At 44.3% G+C, this 19,093-nt stretch overlaps 1 protein-coding gene across 14 annotated transcripts in view; it reads left to right on the top strand.

The window, feature by feature from the left end:
• Positions 1-19,093, top strand: part of PDE4D (phosphodiesterase 4D) — a 990,732-nt gene that overhangs the window by 619,626 nt on the left and 352,013 nt on the right. The window contains exon 1 of one of the 14 annotated variants that reach the window (XM_053289937.1): positions 10,146-10,257. The exons of the other annotated variants lie outside the window; for them this stretch is intronic. The gene's annotated coding sequence lies outside the window, so the exon portion shown is untranslated. Of the gene's footprint in view, positions 1-10,145; positions 10,258-19,093 lie in introns of those variants that run through there. 14 annotated transcript variants of the gene reach the window in all.

The raw sequence follows: 19,093 nt of genomic DNA, 5'->3' as shown, positions 1-19,093 counted from the left end.
ACTAACTGCACTGGGAAAGGGACAGTAGTTTTGATGTCCTCCTCTTCTCCCAGAAGCCCTTTGAGCGACCTGAAATTGTGCCCCTGAGGGCTGTATAACCCTCAGGGACATCTTTTTGGCTGGTGCAAAGGGCTTCCTGGGTTAGGGGAGGATGTCAAAAATTGCCACTTCCTGTTGTGCCAGTGCAGTTAGCTGGGAAGTTCAGTTAGGCTGCTCTCTCGCTGCACCAGTCCAGCTTCTGTAAGTAACAATTAGCATGAACCACAAATACGAGAGCCACCATTGGGGCTAGGATAAGGATTCTGCTTTCAGTGTGTATCAGCTTACTATGTTTGAGAAACTGGGCTGTGGCCTTGGGTGGTGAAAGGCTCTTCTGGTTTTTAGTTTCTATCAGCATGTGTTATGAGCACGGTCAGCACCATTTTAATTTGTCGTCTTGGTCCTCACAGCCTCATTTGACATCATTGTCATTAATCCTTTTAGCTGCTAAGGGGACCTGTATGGTTTTGCCAATGCCAACAGAGCACGCTACATTTGATATGATGAGAGGAATAATGCATAAATGAAACCATGTGAATTGCCACAGTAGATCAGACTAAATGGCAGTGTGGGCAAATAATAACAACTAGCTGATCCGGCGCAGAGCATCTGCTCCCCTAGCCCCCCCCCACTCCTGCTGCTTTTTAGCTTGCCACACCCAACACATACTTCCCAGCTGCCCCTCTTCTTCTCCCCGCAGCTGCAGCATCCGCCCACCTGTCAGGCCCACTTGCCATTCGCGGCTGCTTCAGCTGCCCGCCATTTGCCGCTCTGGCCACCCGCTATTTGTGGATGCCTGTCAGCTGAGCCTGCTTGCCAGTTGTGGCCGCTGCAGCCACTCTGCCCGCCCACCAGGCCTGCCTGCCGGTTGCGGCTGCCCGCCTACTGGGCCCACCTGCTGTTTGCGACCACCCACTATTCGCAGCTGCCCGTCTGCCAGGGCCGCTCGCTGGTCGCAGCCGCTCTGGCCGGCTGCCTGCCAGGGCCACTTGCCTGTTCGCCAGCTGCCCGTCTTCTCCATGCTCCTCCCAGTGGCCAGCCATTCGCCGGGCCGCCACACCCCCACACCCCCGCTCACGGTCCCCTGTCGCTAATCGGCAGCTCTCTCACGAGAGCTGCCACACATGGGATTAGCGATGGGTGCACCTAAGAGAATTAAATATAGAGATAGATGGTGATAGCACTGAGAAGCAGCAGCCTCCAGGGAGACAAAAAGGCAGCATCAGAACAATGCAAATGTTTAGTATTCTGAGTATCCCCCCCCATTTGTTTGTTTGGCTGCATCAAAAGTGCTTCTTTCAAAACAAATATTGAAATTAGAGTATTCAGCACAATGGTAATTTTGAATGAGACATTTGAACAGAATGTCAAAACAGAAAGACAAAAGCTGGGGTTTCTCCCCACGCTTCCCACCTGTATTGTTATATAGTGACTGGAATCCAAAGAGCTGTGTAGTTAATTTCATGTGCCCATGGAATCATTGCAGACACCTAATGGCACATTGGGAAATGACTTGATTATCAAGCCAGAGGTTGCCAGTTCAAATCCACGCTGGTATGTTTCCCAGACTATGGGAAACATCTATATCAGGCTGCAGTGATATAGGAAGATGCTGAAAGGCATAATCTCATACTGCACGGGAGATGGCAATGGTAAACCCCTCCTGTATTCTACCAAAGACAATCACAGGGCTCTGGTCGCCAGGAGTCGAAACTGACTCAACGGCACACTTTACATTTACCTTTAAGGAATCTTTGGCCTTCCATTTTCTAACAGTAACCCAGCATGCACTGCACATCCCTTATGAAGCTGAGGGGAGTTTCAGAAGCAGTTTGTCATGAAATAAAAGAATCTGCTGTTTAAAGAAGAAAAATCAAAAATCTCTCCAGGCATTTCTGGGTTCTTGAGCACACCTAAAGTAGCTCTTTGGAAATCTCTGTCTGTACATAAAAAGTGCAAGATGAATACATTTTATATTAAGTGTGTGTGTGTGCGTGTGCGTGCTGCATCCTGGTTGATGGAATTCACTGAATTGTCAAAACAGGGTCTGCAATGAGAAATATTTGCATCATCAGAACTTGGCTACTGTATGGCTATGCTGAAATTTTTAATCATGTTTAAAGCTGCCAGAGTTGTGAAAAATCCCGTGTGTGATACTGCCAGCATTCCTAAAATGCAATATGCTCAGCAAAAATGAAAACAATAGGAAGAAAAGTATTAGACTGCCTTTGAATAGCTTAGTCCTGCCCATGCCACTGTGATTAATGCTGAGCATTAACAAGCTATGGTTTGCAAATGAATGTGCCGAATTAGCCAATCTATCACCCCTAGAGGAGCATAAAACATGTTCTGGCGGGTATTAATGAACACAGATGATATAACATGGATAGCAATGGAAATCCACAGGCTTCCTTTCAAGTACTGAATCTAAGGCTTGCAGTTGACAAAAGAAAGACACTATTTTAAAACATCAAATAGTTAATTTTGGGACAAATGTAAATTAATGCTCCCATTGATATTGATAAAGGGTGAGGCTGTTCTCACAAACAGCCAAGCCCAGGTTTAGCTGCCCATGAGAACCGCCGGGATCCACATGAATCCTGGTGCTGCTGCCGCAGCAAACCCACCTACAAAGCCCGCCGGTTAGCCAGGCTTAAGGGTGTGAGTATGCCCTTAACTCAGACTAACTGCTCATGTTCGAGTGCTGGCTGCTCCCAAGTGGCACAGGAGTGGGTTTTTGGTCATCGGCGGGGGGATCCCTACAATGCACAGTGTGCTTGCACAGTGCATTGTGGGATTTCCAGAGGCTGTGACTATGTGTTCCATCCCCCGTACCTCCACACTGCCAGGGCCAGAAGTGGACCATCTGGGTGCACAATTTGCACACCCAGCAACATCTTGGTGATCATCTGTGAGGAAGAGAAGGTTATGTAACTCTCCTTCCCGCCTGCCCTCCCACACAGTCGTGTGAATGGGCCTGGTATTTTCGGTTGCTGTAGGATGCATCTGTATTAATATCTGAAACAAAAATATATTAGGATTCCTCTGTTCCTCCACAGCAATGTACATGGTGTGTTTTGCAAGATAGGAGAGACATCTCAATGAAGTTTAATCATTAACTTTGCTGGAATTCTGTTGATGCAAGATTTATGGGTGTAGAAAAGGGGGACCTTGGTGCACATAGTGAGCAATACCAGTGGGTATGCCCTAGTTTTCATTCTCAGAAACAATGCAGAGTTGCATGAATGATTAGTTTTCTTCAGACAGATGTGTCCTTATAGCCCAAGGTCCAACAGAAATGTTCCTAATTTGTTTGTAAAACATTATACCAGAAATGCACACAGCTAAAGTTTGACCAACGCTTAAAACAGCAATGTTGTTAGTTCTGCAGTCTATTAAAGAGTTATAGTGCTAAAACTGAACCTTGGAGCATGTGAAGTAGAATACTAATGCAAAGTAAAGTGTGCTATCGAGTCAGTGTCAACTCCTGACGACCACACCGCCCTGTGGTTGTTTTTGATAGAATGCAGGAGGAGTTTACCACTGCCTCCTTCCATGCAGTATGAGATGATGCCTTTCAGCATCTTCCTATATCGCTGCTGCCCAATATAGATAACAGCAGGGATTAGAACCGGCAGCCTCTGGTTTGGTAGTCAAACCATTTCCCCACTGCACCTTTAGGTGGCTAGAATACTAATGCAGTTATGTGCATTTCTCCTCCAGTAGAATGAGAGATGATTCTTCAGTACCTGACTTCTAGGTAGTATCCATTCCATTTTGCTTTAATATGTTAAATATTCTTCAACTAAAGGTGCTTCCACACCAGCTGTTTTCCATGTAGTTGTGAAACTCTGTCAGAGTTTTGACATGCCTGCAGGACCTCCCCCTTATCTTTTTATGTGGTAGTGATTTAAACATTAAAGGGAGAAAAACTTAATTTTTAGCTTCCATCCCCACAAAAGACAAATTTCTTACGGGCTAACTGCAACCAGCTGAGAAGCAGCTTGTCGTTCGCAGTTTTAAAAGGTTTTCCCCCCCACTTTAGTTTTTAAGCCCCAACTCTGCAAATGAGAAGCTACTTCTCAGCTGTTTGTAGCCAGCAGAGAAGTGGCTTCACTTTTGCTGGGTTGGGATTTAAAAATTAAAGCCCCACCCACTAACCCCTGAAAAAGAAGCCAAAAAATTATCTGTGGTAATTTCAGGAAATTGTCAAATTTCTGATCAGACCTCAAAGTTTGGGAGGGATATCATACTGGTCCATCATGCCTAATTTCCTGCTGGGTCGAGTCCAACCCAATTGGATCCCACAGTTTTCAGTGTGCACAGGCCTACCAACAGCTTCTGAATGTGTGAATGGAGAACAAATAGAGAGGGTGACACACAAATAGCTCTTGTCGGGATGCTGGGTACTCTAGCCTAGTGTTGGTTATCCATGTTGCAACAGGTTCTCACTTGGACAAACTAGTGAAGAAAATGAAGTGATGCCCAAGTGAAGTACAGCCCGGGTGGTGTAGAGGTTATATTAGGATTGAGGAGACCAGATTCACATTCTTACTCAGCATTCTTACTTGTTGCATTTGACAAGTTGCATTTCTCAGTCTAACCTGTCCTACAGGGATGTTGTGAGCAAAAAGTGGGGAAGAACTATGTATGCCATCCTGAATTCCTTGGAGGCAAGAAAAATACAATGTAATAAATTAATGCCCAATGACTAATTGGGAAACATCCTCAGCTACAAGTTGACGTCCTCAGATTTTGCTATTTTGGGATGTGCCCTTTTAAAAATGAAAATCTGGATTTTTTTCCCCTAGTGCATCTGTGCTTAAAAAATTGCTAAAGTTTATAACTATCAGATTATAAGCAATTAATAACAATTCTAATTCCTCTATTTCCTTTTACTGCCTCTTTGCATTGAAATAGAAACAATGGGCAACATCCAGATTTAGTTGGTTGTGGTTCAGCTCCTTTTGAGACCAATGAAACAACTTAGTCATGATTAACTGCAGCCCCATTAATATCAGTAGGACTTGGTCATGGCTCACTTGGTCTGGATAGTCCATGCAGCGGATATTGTATGTAATAAAACCCTTAATGGCAACTCAGTACACACAATCCATGATCTCTTATTGAGGTTCTAATGTGCCATTCATGGCAGTACACAGTCTTTGTACAAAGGGACAAATTATGATTTGCAGGCTCCCTGATGATACGTCTTTGTAGTTTGTTATATTATTGGACTTCTGTGATATTCAGTATAAGCAGTTGAAGGCATCCTATTTTTCTTATCTGTCAGCAACCATGGAAACAATTTTTCCTCCTTTTTCCATAAGCTGGAAAGGATGCTGAGACAGTGAAAAGAAAATCAGGAAGGCCAAGGAAGAGAACAGGAGAATATGGTTTCCTTGGCAACCGTTGCTGTGAGGCAGTCAGAGGTGGCATCTGTCTTGTCATTTGTTAAACCGAACTATGTTCCAACACTATGAAACAAATCTCACAGTGGTGAAGAACTCCTGTCTACCCCACCCCCAAAGGAAGTTTGGAGGTATTTTCATAAATGGCTTCCCATCTTTTTAAAAAATAACAACTTAATTTATTTATTTTTTAACCGAAAGCAATAAACTAGCACTGTAACACACTTCCAGGTGACACAGAAAAACATAACAATAACTTAAGCGGAGATAATCCCTCATAATATTCATAGTGCAAAACCAGAAGATACAAACAGCTTAAAAACAAAATAGAAAAGTAGTTCATTGAAAGGAAAATGGCATAGCTTGAAGAAAGTCTTCTAAAAATTTAAGAATAAAAAAAATATAAGCAGAGCCTGTCCAATTATATTTCCTCCAAATTTATGTTGTTTTTAAAGGAAACCACTTAGTTTTAAAATCTTCCGACTTAACTTGTCCTTTTGAAAGTCTCAACTGATGTGTCAATTTCTCCATTAACTGTGATGGATTAATACAATTAAATACAAGCTAATGTGAAAGAATTGTACAGAGCAGCATGGAAGCTCGGTTGTTGTTTTTAATTAGTTAAGTGTTAATATTGGTTCTTGCCAGTGTTTTATAGTTACTCTTCTGATATTTAGGTTAGCGCGAGTTGTAAAAAGGGAATCTTTCCAGAGCTCAAGAGAACTAAGGAGCTGACAGCCCCTATTATCAAGATTTGATATAAATTGCTGTCAGAACTCTGGAAACGCCTGAGGCAGCTCTGTAGCCAGCTTCCTTGTGCATTTTCTGACAATGAATGCATCAGTGCTTTTAATTGGTTAATGTCAGGACAAACTCAGTCTTGGAGTAATATGAAAACTTGTCTATATTTTATTCTTTTTAAAGACGTGGGGGCATTTTCTGATTTGCTGAATTCATTTGATTACCTTGAGAGAATCTGTGTGTATGAGAAGAAAATATTGTACTTTTCCAGGAAATTATGTTTGATTAGCAGTATTGGTTTCCTGCTAATAACTAGTTTAGCCGCCTTGCCACATAATGCTTTGCAGGCAGTCCTCAACCATGGGTTGACTAAGACTCTGTGTGAGTGCCTCAAGGTGCTGATATTTGCTGTGAGTCATGTGGGATGGTGTCATCACCGGTTCCAAGTAGTGCATTACCCTTGTATGCAGGCTGTCTTATTCCAGACTGGGGGCCCCAGAGGTACTGGTGAAGGAGTCTGGCAAACATATCAGCAGGAGTCGAGGCAGGGAAATAAACAGAGACAGCTCACTGGAAAAATCACTGCCCAGGACCAGACTGGATACAAGTCACCGTCATGCAGTAAGCTAGGATGTTGCTCCAATAATGATCTGGAGCTAAATGAGGGTTTGAAAAGTCCTGCCATCAGACTGGTGTCTCCTGCTCCATCCTTCCTCCCAAATCTGTTAAGGCTTAAAGGGTCCATACCTGTTTCACAATAGCTGTTTCTCAAGCAGCGGTGCTGGCGTCATGACCTCAGATCTGAGCCCCCACCAGTTGTGGAACAAGGTGGTCAGTTCAGGGGATAAAAGAGGATGGGAAGACCCCAATGACTTAGGGCCATAGGTTGCTAGCTCTTGTAATGTCTTACTTGGAGGTAGCCAAAGTCCTGATCCTTCTCCTCTCAGAACTGTCTGAGGTCCATGTCTCTTCTAGATCCTTGCTTTGGCAGAAACTGCCACGAACATGATTGCTGGAAGTTCTGAGGAGTCCTCCAAAGAAGAGGGCAGGACCACCTCCTTAGATTATGCTAGTGTGCTCTCTTATGGTTATTTTCTGAAGCTCTTTTGAGAGGAATGATTCCTGCACCAAGCCTTCCCCATGCTCTGTGTTCTTGGATCCTTCTTCTGATAACAGGGGATCTTACTTCTGGACCATGAGACCAATTCAGTCCTACTATTGGTACATGAAACTGGCCCTGATGGTGTGATGTCAGATGACATTGTGCTTGTTACCTTTTTTCTTCCATCAAAACATTAGAATGCAAAGGCATACATTTTTGTTGGATGATTATTAGCTTTTATGAGTCTTGATGTTGATTGGTTTTAAATTAGTTAATTTGTTACTTCTTATTGTTTATATTTTACTGTTAGCTGCTTTGAAGGATCATATTTATAACTGAAAAGTGGCATATAATTATTTGTCAATATAAATAAGATAAGTTCTTATGAATTTATGTAATCAAAATCCAGTATTTTTCGAACAAACTATAAATTTTGCTGGGAATATTTGCTGGCACTAAATATCTATTAAATACTGGTATTTATGAGCTAAGCCTCTCTTAGAAAACTGAAGCAGAAAGCAGAAAACCCATATATAATCACTATAACAATACAGCCCAAATAATTTATGGTAATTCCACAAATATTGCAAAATATATCTTGGTGTATAACATGTCTAAAATAATGGCAATGTTACCAATGCTGCTGCTGCTACTTTTGTATTGGTAGAAGGAAATAGAACAGAATATGCATAGAAGTCTTTCATTCCTTTTTGCTGATAAACTAGGTAAAAATCTGTCAAGGTTCTTTCCCTGAAATTTTAAAATTGTATTATAATATATTGTATTTAAAAATTCCTGTCCCATCTTCCCACCACATTGCATTTTCAATGACAGCTGTTCAGACAATCATTTAATTTTGATTGATATTAATTTCAAAATTTATGTGAGCTCTGAAGCTGGTAACCGGTAATGGATGTGCATGTGATATCAATACAGGAGTAATTTTACTCACAAACACAATCCCCGACAGCTGATGTAGCATGGCAAGTGTGAGCTGTCAGTTTGAAAGTTTCAGGTTCAGATCTTACCCCAGTCACATGGTTTAGGCAAGCCATTAATCATTATTATCATTTATTGATGCATCTTTATTTATATATTCAACAACAACAAAAGCTCTCAGAATTGTTTATGTGGCAAATAAAAAATTGTCTCCTGTCCCAACGGGGCTCACAATCTAAAACAAAACATGAGAGAGAAAGATCAGCAACAGCCACAGGAGAGACTTTATACTAGGTTTAATAGAGACAGTTGTTCTCCAGCTGCTAACTATAAGAGAGCCTCTTGCACATTTAGCAGGGGCAGTATACTTAGAATATTCCCACTGGGTGGCAGACCAAATCTTCATCCGTTACATAAAGACAGGTATCACTTCTGCTCATTCACCTAGATAAGAGATTTAGGAAGGCAAAGTGGAAACCAACAAATACACCAACTTTGTATTTTGCCATAATCTCTCAGCCTTGGCTCTGCATCTATAATATTATTAATGATAACACTGGCCTACTTTAGTTATATTGTAAAAAAAAATTACTTAGACTGTCAAACTCTTTATACACTTGAAATATATGATATCTAAATGTGAAGTATTCTTAGTCCCACTGCTGTCTAAGATAAAATCTCAGTCAGATAGATAAAAGTTATTCATATATGCAGTGTTTTGGGGACCCACGCTTGTTGAATATTTCATGAATATATCCAGACGATGTAACTGTAAGGAAAAGGAAAAGTTTCTTGCTTGGGAAAGGAAGCTGTTATCACAAAAGGTTCAGAAACATGCAGTCTCCTTTCCACCGTATTTATCAAATTGTCTTTTCCGTTTGCCTAACTGCTCTGTGTGCATGACACCTCATGCTGAAGATTGCTCAGCAAGGTAGAAACTGTGTAAGAATACAAAATGTAGAAAAATAATTTGCACACACACACACACAGTGTGTGTGTGTGTGTGTGTGTGTGTGTGTGTGTGTGTGTGTGTTGTATGTATATAGGCTAATCAGCAATATCAGATTTTTGTACACAAAGTTCAGACTTACATAGCTTCCCTTGCTTTTAAAATTTCAAATACCAGAGGGGAAATTAACTAGTTATTTAAGAAGGAATTCCAAACTCTACCATCACAGCAATGGCTTACTATCTCACCTTTTACAGTCTACACTGACTGCACTCTGGAGCAGCAGAGAAGAGTCCCATAATAAGTATGCCCAACTTGCCCACCACCAGCCAAAGCCTGCCACATACTGCTGTCAGGTGGCTGAGTGTGAGCATATGTGTGGAACTTGAAAGAGCTGTGTTTCGTTCTAGTATGGTTGTCACTGCTTGGGCCAGACGAAAAGATCCCTGATGGGTGTGCAGAAAGTGTGATCAGCAACTCCATGCTGTGTTGCATTTTACCCACTGAATTTACAGAAACTTTTCTCTGCTGAACATTCGTCAGTGTGGGGCTTCTCAGCAGGTCCAGCTACATTGAGCTGCTTTTGGCTTGGTAGGCCACACAGGCCCATCCTTAGGGCGGGGTGACCAGGGTGATCGCCCCAGGCCCTGCGCTGGGACAGGCCCTGCGGGGGAGCAGCCTGCCCTGCAAAAATTGGCCTTCCTCCCCTCCCACAGCTCAGTCAACCTGTAGAACTGCAGTCTGAAGGAGCTGCACTCAGGGCGGCCTGCTCTCTAAGGCTCTCTGCAGGAGAGGAGACGCTGCTACAGCTCCCTTTCCCCAGTCCCAACTCTCAGATGTTCAGCGGGTGGGCGGGGCTTCCAAGGGCTTCTCTGCCCGAGCAGGCCACTCTGAAGCTCCCCCCAGTTCCCTGGAGCTCCCCCCAGTCCCTGACCCTCTCCTGCCAGGAGGCAGAGTGGCCAGCGCTGGCTGCCCACCAGAGTGCTGTGCACACCCTCTGCCCACCTTGCCCTGCAGCCTTGGGCTGTGCTCAGAGCCTGTGCCTACCTCCTCCTTCTCAGAGACAGCAATGGAAGGTATGGGATTTCCCTTTTTCCATAATCCTTTCCCCTTCTATGTTTATGGAATGGCTTCCTATAGAGCAGGCCTGCTCAACTTAGCCCCCCCCCCAGCTGTTTTTGGACTACAACTCCCATAATTCCCAGCCACAGTAGCCAATAGCCAGGGATTATGGGAGCTGTGGGCCAACATCTGCAGGAAGGCTGAAGTTGAGCAGGCCTGCTATAGAGCTTTGATATTGGGCACAGATTATTATTGGGCAGTGTGGGAGGGCTCTGAATATTGACATTGCAATGGATGGGACAAATTGTTTGTTTCTAATAATGTTTTTATTTTTTTTCTAAAAATATCAAACAAGTTATCCTTCTCCAGTTCTACAATGTCCTTTATTAGATGTGGTGACCAGAATTGTATGCAGTACTCTTGGTGTGGCCGCACCATAGTTTTGTAAAAGGGCATTACAATATCAGCAGTTGTATTTTACTGTAAGTCCCTTTCCTAATAATCGGTTGCATGGAATTGGCCCTTTTCACAGCTGCTGCACATTGAGTCGACACTGTGATAGTTCTGTGATGGTGAGCAATATGTTATGAAGCTACCACTTCCCATATTGGTGCATACAACCATGAGGGAACATGGTTGTGTGCACCAGTTTTCTCCATGAGGTAGATTTGGGGTTAGTGGCAGAAGAACTGGTGGAACATGGTAGCTGTTCTTTATACTATTGCTTGAGGACTACAGGCAATCTGTTTGTCTAGTTTGCCATACTGATTCAGTAAGTATACCATTGTAAGCCACCTGTATTCAGGTTCATTGTGGTGTGCAAAGCATTCTGATTCTGCACATGGTGGCCACTGCACAAAAATAGGTTGTCAGATGCGGCCATGCACTGGAATTTAGAGCAGGTATCTGAGGCCAGGCCTGAGTCTTCATATCATTAGAAAATGATTTAATCTGGTTAGTCTCTCTCTATAACTTACTGAGCCGGGTCTCACGATCCATGAGACCTAGTTTTGCAGGGTGAGCGGGGAGAGCAGGTTGAGCCCGTTCTCCCTGCTCACGAGCGGAGAGGGAGCCCTGGGCAGCGGGATTGGCTGCCCACATGATTGCCAGCTCCGTGACGGAGCTGGCAGGGGCTGGGGGGAGTGGGGGCCAATCGGCCCCCGCAAGCTCCAGCATGCCCTGCACAAATGCGCAGGGCATGCTGGCGAGACCGCCAGAGGTGGGAGGTGGCTTTTCGCCTCCCCTCTGGGGGTCTCCTCATGAGTAGGCACGGTGCGGAGCCGCGCCATGGCTACTTACGATTATTAAAACCAGGTTTGCGGAGCGCTCTCTCCACAAACCTGGTTTTAGGGCAGGGGCACTTCAGAGGGTGACCCACTTGCGAACAACTGGGCTCGCAGCCGAGCCCGGTGGTTCACATGATGGGGCAAAATCGGGCTAGCCTCCGCTAGCCCGATTTTGCCCCATCATGTGAATAGTCTCATTGACTGGGTAACACAAAACTGGGGTTTGTTTAACTGCATCTCCCCCTGAAAGCTCAAGTACATAGCTTGTGAGTGCTCCTGGACCCAAAGCTCTCCCTGGTTTCTCAGGTTGAGGCAGTGGCCAGGAACGCTTTTTATCAGCATTGGCTGATACATCAGCTACTTTCATTTCTAGAAGTGAATGACCTTAAAACAATGGTACATATGCTGGTAACCTCTAGACTTGACTACTGTTATGCACTCTACATGAGGCTGTCTTTGTATGTAGTCTGGAAACTACAATTGGTACAGAATGCGGCAGCCAGATTGGTCTCTGGGACAACATGAAGGGACCATATAACAACAGTTTTTAAAGAACTGCACTGGCTGCTAGGTGAAATACAAAGTGCTGGTTATTACCTATAAAGCCCTTAATGGCTTGAGTCCAGGCTATTTAAGAGAGCACCTCCTTTGTCATGAACCCTGCCACATTTTACGATCTTCTAGAGAAGTCTGGTTACGGCTGCCACCAGCTCGTCTGGTGGTGACTCAGGACTGGACTTTCTCTGTGGCTGCCCAAGGGCTTTGGAATATGTTCCCTGCTGAAATTAGAGCGTCTCCTTCTCTGTTTGTTTCAGGAAGACCCTCAAGACTCTTCTGTTCTCGCAAGCTTTTAATTAGAATTAATTTTAATAATTTGTTTTATATTGTTTTATTGTGTTTTATGTATTTTAATCTGTGATTTTTAATATTAAAATTTGTATACCGCCTTGAGATGTACATATCAGGCAGTATAAATATATGATAAATCAATCAATCAATCAATCAATCATGGTTTTGTGTTATGTCTCCACCTGAGCCTTTCCACAAACCACTCTTTGTATGGCCATTCAGAGAAGGGGAAGAGGGAGATGTTTCGAACCTCAACTCCAGTTTTACACAGCAGCAGCCTTCAGACGTCACAATGCCACTTTCTGACATAAGGTTTCGGTGGTGAAACTCAAGTGGAGCCAAAGGTTCCAAATCAGGTTTGGGGTCGAAAACCTCAAGTTGCTTTTGAGACAGAACTGCAGGTTCACACATTTGAATGATCACAAACCTGAATCTCTGGAGTGGTTGCCTCCGGTTTGACATGGTGTCCGAAGGCAGCCCCAGGATGCGGGTTCTTCACTATGGTTAGTGGAACCACAGTTTCACATTGTGCCTGAATCCAGCCATTCTGTCAATACAGATTTTAGCTTTTTGTATACCTGTTAAAAGTGTTCTATGATGTATATATTTGTGTTTGGTTTTTAACCAATATTGGAAAGGCTAATTACTGTTGCTTATACCTGGGCCAGATACAAGGTTCTGGGTGAGTATGCAGCAAGTGCATTTCCCCACTAGGCAGTGGTGACCAGCCCCGCACACATACCGACCTCCATCTGACCGATGGAAGGTGATAAGTCCAAACTATTGATGAAAACCCTGACAGGTGGTTTAGTCAGGAATTTTCATTCCCGACGCCATCTTGCTTCTCCCAGTGCCACGCCCGCTCTCCCCACTCACGAGCGGGCAGGGAGCCCTGGGTGGCCAGATCAGCCGTGCACATGATGGCCGGCTCCATGACCGAGCCGGTGGGGGGATTGGGGGCCGTACGGCCCCCACAAGCCCCAGTATGCCCTGCACGAATGCGCAGGGCATGCTGAGGAGACCCCTGAGCCAGGAGGCGGCTTTTGCCTCCCGGCCGGGGGATCTACTCATGAGTAGGCACGGGGTGAAGCCGCGCCGCGGCTACTCACGATGGTAAAAAGCAGGTTTGCTGGAGAGCTCGCTCCGCAAACCTGCTTTTTAGCAGGGGTTCTCGAGCGGGTTACCCGCTCAAGAACCACCGGGCTCAGCTGCGAGCCTGGTGGTTCTTACGACCAACAAAAGTCGGGCTAGGTTCTCCTAGCCCGATTTTTGTTGGTCGTGAGAATCGCCCCAGGGAGTGGATGTATTTGGCATTCTAATCTATGAACCCCTGGATTTCTGAATAAAGGAGTTAAAGCTTTTGAAAGCTACAGTAGTCCTTCTTCAGTTCTTCTACATTTGTTAGTTCCTGTGGTGTTGGAGGCATTAACATTGGAGAAATGTGAGTGGAGAAAAAGGATTCTTTATCCAATATATGTGTTGTGACTTGTCTTCTTAATCATGCATCTCAACAGCTGGCATTTTACTTGATGTGCCAGCTCTTGGAATGGTGACTAGAATTGGTTAGATGTGTCTAAGTCTGATAAGATCTGAAACTGGGTGAAGTTTCCAGAATCTGCCTGAAGTTGTGTCTTCATGTCCTTTGGGGTAGGAAAGCAGGACTGTAGCCATATGTTTTACAGTGAGAGGACCTATGAGAGCAGAGAATCATTGCAGAACAGCCAGAACATAAACATACAGGTAGCCCAATATGTTTAGTGTGGTTTAGGCTGCAATCCTATGCATACTTAAGTGGGACTAAGCCCCACTGAACACCGCAGAGCTTACATCAGAATTAATGCAGATAGGGTTGTATTACATTATTGGTTGTAGTTCTTCTTAGTAAGGAATTGGGTAGAATCCTGACTGCATGCTTTTCCCCCCTTTTACTAGTAAAAGGACTAGAAACTGTTTTTTAACGAAAGCTTATCCAGGAAGTGGCCTAGAATGCTCCTGAGGGAGCCAAGCCCCCTAAGCAGCCTTTGGGGACCCTTAAGAGAAGGGGCTAAAGCTGAGTGATAAAGCACCTGCTTTGCATGCCGCAGATCTTCCTTGGTTCAGTCACTGGTATCATCAGATAGGGTGGGAGGAAATTGCTCCCTAAAATCCTGGAGATTTATCACCAGTCAGTGGTGACCTAGATGGACCAGTGGTCTGGTTTTTGGTCCTTCCAGACAGAGAAATACTGCTTCTGAAAATGCAGACTCTTTGGGGGTTTCTACTCCTCATGCAGATGACTTGCTTCCTTCTTGTGCAATTGCATAGCACCATCTACTGGCTGTTTGTTGCCAATCTGTGATGTAAAATTTTATATTTTGAGACTATATTAAAATTACAGTGGTCCCTCGACTTACGAACTACTCGACATCCGAATTTTTTGACTTACGAACGAAAAAAGTGGCCGCACGCTTACGAATTTTTCGACATCCGAACGGAAAACCGTTGGCGGTTTTAGATGCGGTTTCCTCGACTTATGAATTTTAGATGCGGTTTCCTCGACTTACGAATTTTAGATGCGGTTTCCTCGACTTACGAATTTTTGTGAACAATCTCAGTGAGGATAAGGCTGCAGCCCAGGAAGCTGTGGAGCACTTTGATAATGTGGTCGTTGCACCATGGCGAGCAATGCTCCACAAGAGACAGAGGCAGCAGACCATGGACCGGTTTGTGGTGAAGCAGGCAAGGCAGGAGGAAGAACCTTGCTGTTCTTCCCAGTTGTCACCCTCTGCCTCCTCTTCCCAGAAATGATTTTTTTGGTTTGAAAATTAAAAAGTTCATTGCTGTTTGCAGTTTATATTTCCTGTTTTTCCTGTTCCCAAGTTGAGGTGTGTGGTGTAAAGAAATGTAACCTGAGGGTGAGGCATGTTCCTTCGAAGAGTGCCTGCCTTAGAATTGCACACAAGTGTCCTTAACATGTTCCCAAGTTGAGATGTGTGGTGTAAAGAAAGAGGCATGCTCCTTCGAAGAGTGCCTGCCTTAGAATTGCACACAAGTGTCCTTAACATGTTCCAAAGCTGAGGTGTGTACAGTAATGCTTTAAAATGTTGGCTGAGGCATGTTCATTGTGCCTGCCTGTCTTTGAAAAGCACTGCAGTGACCTGCATCAGGTCCAAAAACCGTGTTGAGTAAGGTTTAGAAATGTTGGCTGAGGCTGAAGCATGTTGAGTGTGCCTGCCTGCCTTTAAAGTGCCCTGAAGTGACCTGCATCAGGTCCCCAAAAAATGATAAAGTGCTGTTGTAAATGTTTATTGTTGAAAAGTAATGTTGCTGTGCAGTTTGCATGCCTTTAAAGTGCACTTGATAAAGAGTTTTGCACAAAAAACTGGGTGTCTGGGTCTTTTTCCTAGGCTCCGGAACGAATTAATCCGTTTCCAATGCATTCCTATGGGAAACCGCTTTTCGACTTACGAACTTTTCGACCTACGAATGTGCATTCGGAACGGATTAAGTTCATAAGTTGAGGGACCACTGTACTTTTTATCACGGGTGGGCAGCAAATGGTCAGCAGATGGTGCTGTGCAATTGTGCAACAGGGAGGAATGTCATCCGGATGTGGAGTGGATAACAAAAGGAACTTGTGTTTTCAAATGCACTATTTTTCCATCTGAAAGGACCTCAATATAACACAGCTTCATATGTTCCTATGCCCTCACAGTTCTAGCCTAAGTTGTGGATAAACGTTTGGCGATGTTTGATATAAATTAAGTTTTACAGTTTTGGCTACCGAGGCAGCAGAGGAGGGGGAGTCAGGAAAAAGAGTAAAACATCATCATTCACAGAAAATAAATTAGACTATTTTCAATGTTAGTTCAGCCTCCAGCTCTGTGGAAGGGAGATAAAGAAGGGTATTGAATGCTATACTTATAAAGCCAATGTTTCAAGAGCTTTCCAAGATTACAAGCAATTTCCGAGGCCACAATTAATCTCCGTCACAAGAGGCGCCTTCTGGAGAAAAGTGTTACATATTCTGCTGCTTCCTAGGACACAACTGGAGCTTATTAGTACATAATGTTGATTTCAGAGTCGTCTTAATATACTCATTTGTGTAGAAAGAGCACAAGAGACCTATGATTAATTTTGCATGGTGTGTGTGTATTTTTAAAAATATATATAAAGTACACTTGCAATTGTAATATTCCCTGGGAGCACTACTGTTGTTTGTTGCTCCTACAGTGCTTATTTCATAGTGTGTTTCCTCCCCCTGCCCTTATATGAGCCAGCATGGTGTAGTGGTTAGAGTGCTGGACTAGGACCGGGGAGACCCAAGTTCAAATCCCCATTCAGCCATGATACTTGCTGGGTGACTCTGGGCCAGTCACTTCTCTCTCAGCCTAACCTACGTCACAGTGTTGTTGTGAGGAGAAACCTAAGTATGTAGTACGCCGCTCTGGGATCCTTGGAGGAAGAGCGGGATATAAAATAAATAAATAATAAATAAAATAATACCTGTCAATAGATTGGTTTCTATCAGTTCTCTCTTCTTCTCATACTTGTGCAAACGTTTTTCCGCTCTCTGTATGCCTTCACTCTTCTTTCCCCTTGCTTTGTGTGAATTGTATCCAGGACATCCTTTTATCCACCCCCCCCCCAGTTATATCCTGAAGTAGTCCCATATTTCTTTGAGCTGGGCTCCATACTTGCTCTCTTCCTCTCCACACTAGGGGCCTAGGGGAATTTGTCACCCCACCTTCTTCAAGGTGTGGGTGTGGGTGGGGTGGTGGGGACAAATTATAGCTACACTCCTGCACTTGGTTTACTGTATATGAGGATAGATTTTCTGCTAGAAAGCTGCAGAGGTCAGAGTATGTACATATACAGAAGAGGGAGGCCAACCCTCTGATCATTGCAGGTGACATTTCTCCAGTCACTTTAGTAGGTGTCCAAACTGTGTCCCATGATTTGCTAATAAAGGTAGAGCTTCTTGGCTAGAGCAAGAAGAAGAAAAATGTCTTGTGGCATCTTGAAACGTTCCATTTTTCTTTTTAAAAACACCCGTGCAAATACCTCTGCATCATTGCTAGAGCTGCCCATCACTCCTCCACAGCACGTGCCCTGAAACACTGTCAACAGTTTCTCTCTGTCCTGCGTGTTTATATTCCACAGACACCAGAAAATGATTATGGAGAATGTTGCCCACGTTATTTATTAGGGGTGTGCAATTCGGATTTTCGGGTGATTCGGCTCGGACCCGAGCCGAATCACCCCCGTTCTGTTTTGTGCCCGAATCTGGGTCACCCGAATCACCCTTGATTCGGTTCGGATTCGGATTTAATCCGAATCCGAATCCGAATCGATTCGGGGGGGTAAAAAGGGGCCCAGGGGCAAAATTTTGGGGTGGGGTGGTAGTGCCCAATGGGTAGAGTCTACCACCCCAATTTCAGGGGGATTGGGCAAAGTCCTGATTTTTTGTGAATTTTTAAAGTTTTAGTGACTTTGGGGCAGTTCGGGGGCATAGCATGGGATTTGGGCAAAAGGAGTGGGGTGGGGTGGTAGAGCCTAATGAGTGCAGGCTACCACCCCAATTTCAGGGGGATTGGGCAAAGGGCTGATTTTTGGTAAATTTCTGAAAATTTCATGTCTTTGGGGCAGATTGGGGCATATTGGGGCAGAAAGTGGGGGCTGGGGCAGAATAGTGGGGTGGGGTGGTAGTGCCTAATGGGTGCAGGCTACCACCCCAATTTCAGGGGGTTTGGACAAAGGGGTGATCTTTTGAGAATTTTTGAAGTTTTGGTGACTTTGGGGCAGTTTGGGGGCAGAAAGTGGATCTGCCCCAAAAGAGTGGGGTGGGGTGGTAGTGCCTAATGGGTGGAGGCTACCACACCAATTTCAGGGGGATTGGGCAGAGGGCTGATTTTTTGAGAATTTTTGAAGTTTGGGTGTCTTTGGGGCAGATTGGGGGCAGAAAGTGGATCTGCCCCAAAGGAGTGGGGTGGGCTGCTAGATAGTGCCTGATGGCTGGAGGCTACCACCCATCCCCAATTTAAGAGTGATTGGGCAGAGGGGTGAATTATGGTGAATTTATTTGTATGAGGTTTGTCTTCATAAGGTGAAGTGTGCTAAAGTGATTACTTCCTCATATTATTCATAGTAAAGGAAAGTGTGAAAAAGTGAAAGTGGGGTCATGAGAGTTGTTTAATTGAAAAAAATCTCATTTGCTATGATAGAATGAGAATTCACACCTCAGAAAAAACTTCTGAGGTGTGAATTCTCATTCTATCATAGCAAATGAGATTTTTTTCAATTAAACAACTCTCATGACCCCACTTTCACTTTTTCACACTTTCCTTTACTATGAATAATATGAGGAAGTAATCAATTTAGCACACTTCACCTTATGAAGACAAACCTCATAAAAATAAATTCACCAAAATTCACCCCCTGCCCAATCACTCTTAAATTGGGGATGGGTGGTAGCCTCCACCCATTAGACACTATCTAGCAGCCCACCCCACTCCTTTGGGGCAGATCCACTTTCTGCCCCCAATCTGCCCCAAAGACACCCAAACTTCAAAAATTCTCAAAAAATCAGCCCTCTGCCCAATCCCCCTGAAATTGGTGTGGTAGCCTCCACCCATTAGGCACTACCACCACACCCCACTCTTTTGGGGCAGATCCACTTTCTGCCCCCAAACTGCCCCAAAGTCACCAAAACTTCAAAAATTCTCAAAAAATCACC

This window comes from Hemicordylus capensis, chromosome 2, assembly GCF_027244095.1.
Source record: "Hemicordylus capensis ecotype Gifberg chromosome 2, rHemCap1.1.pri, whole genome shotgun sequence".
Taxonomy (NCBI): Eukaryota; Metazoa; Chordata; class Lepidosauria; order Squamata; family Cordylidae; genus Hemicordylus; species Hemicordylus capensis.
This window is presented reverse-complemented; position numbering and strand designations above follow the sequence as displayed.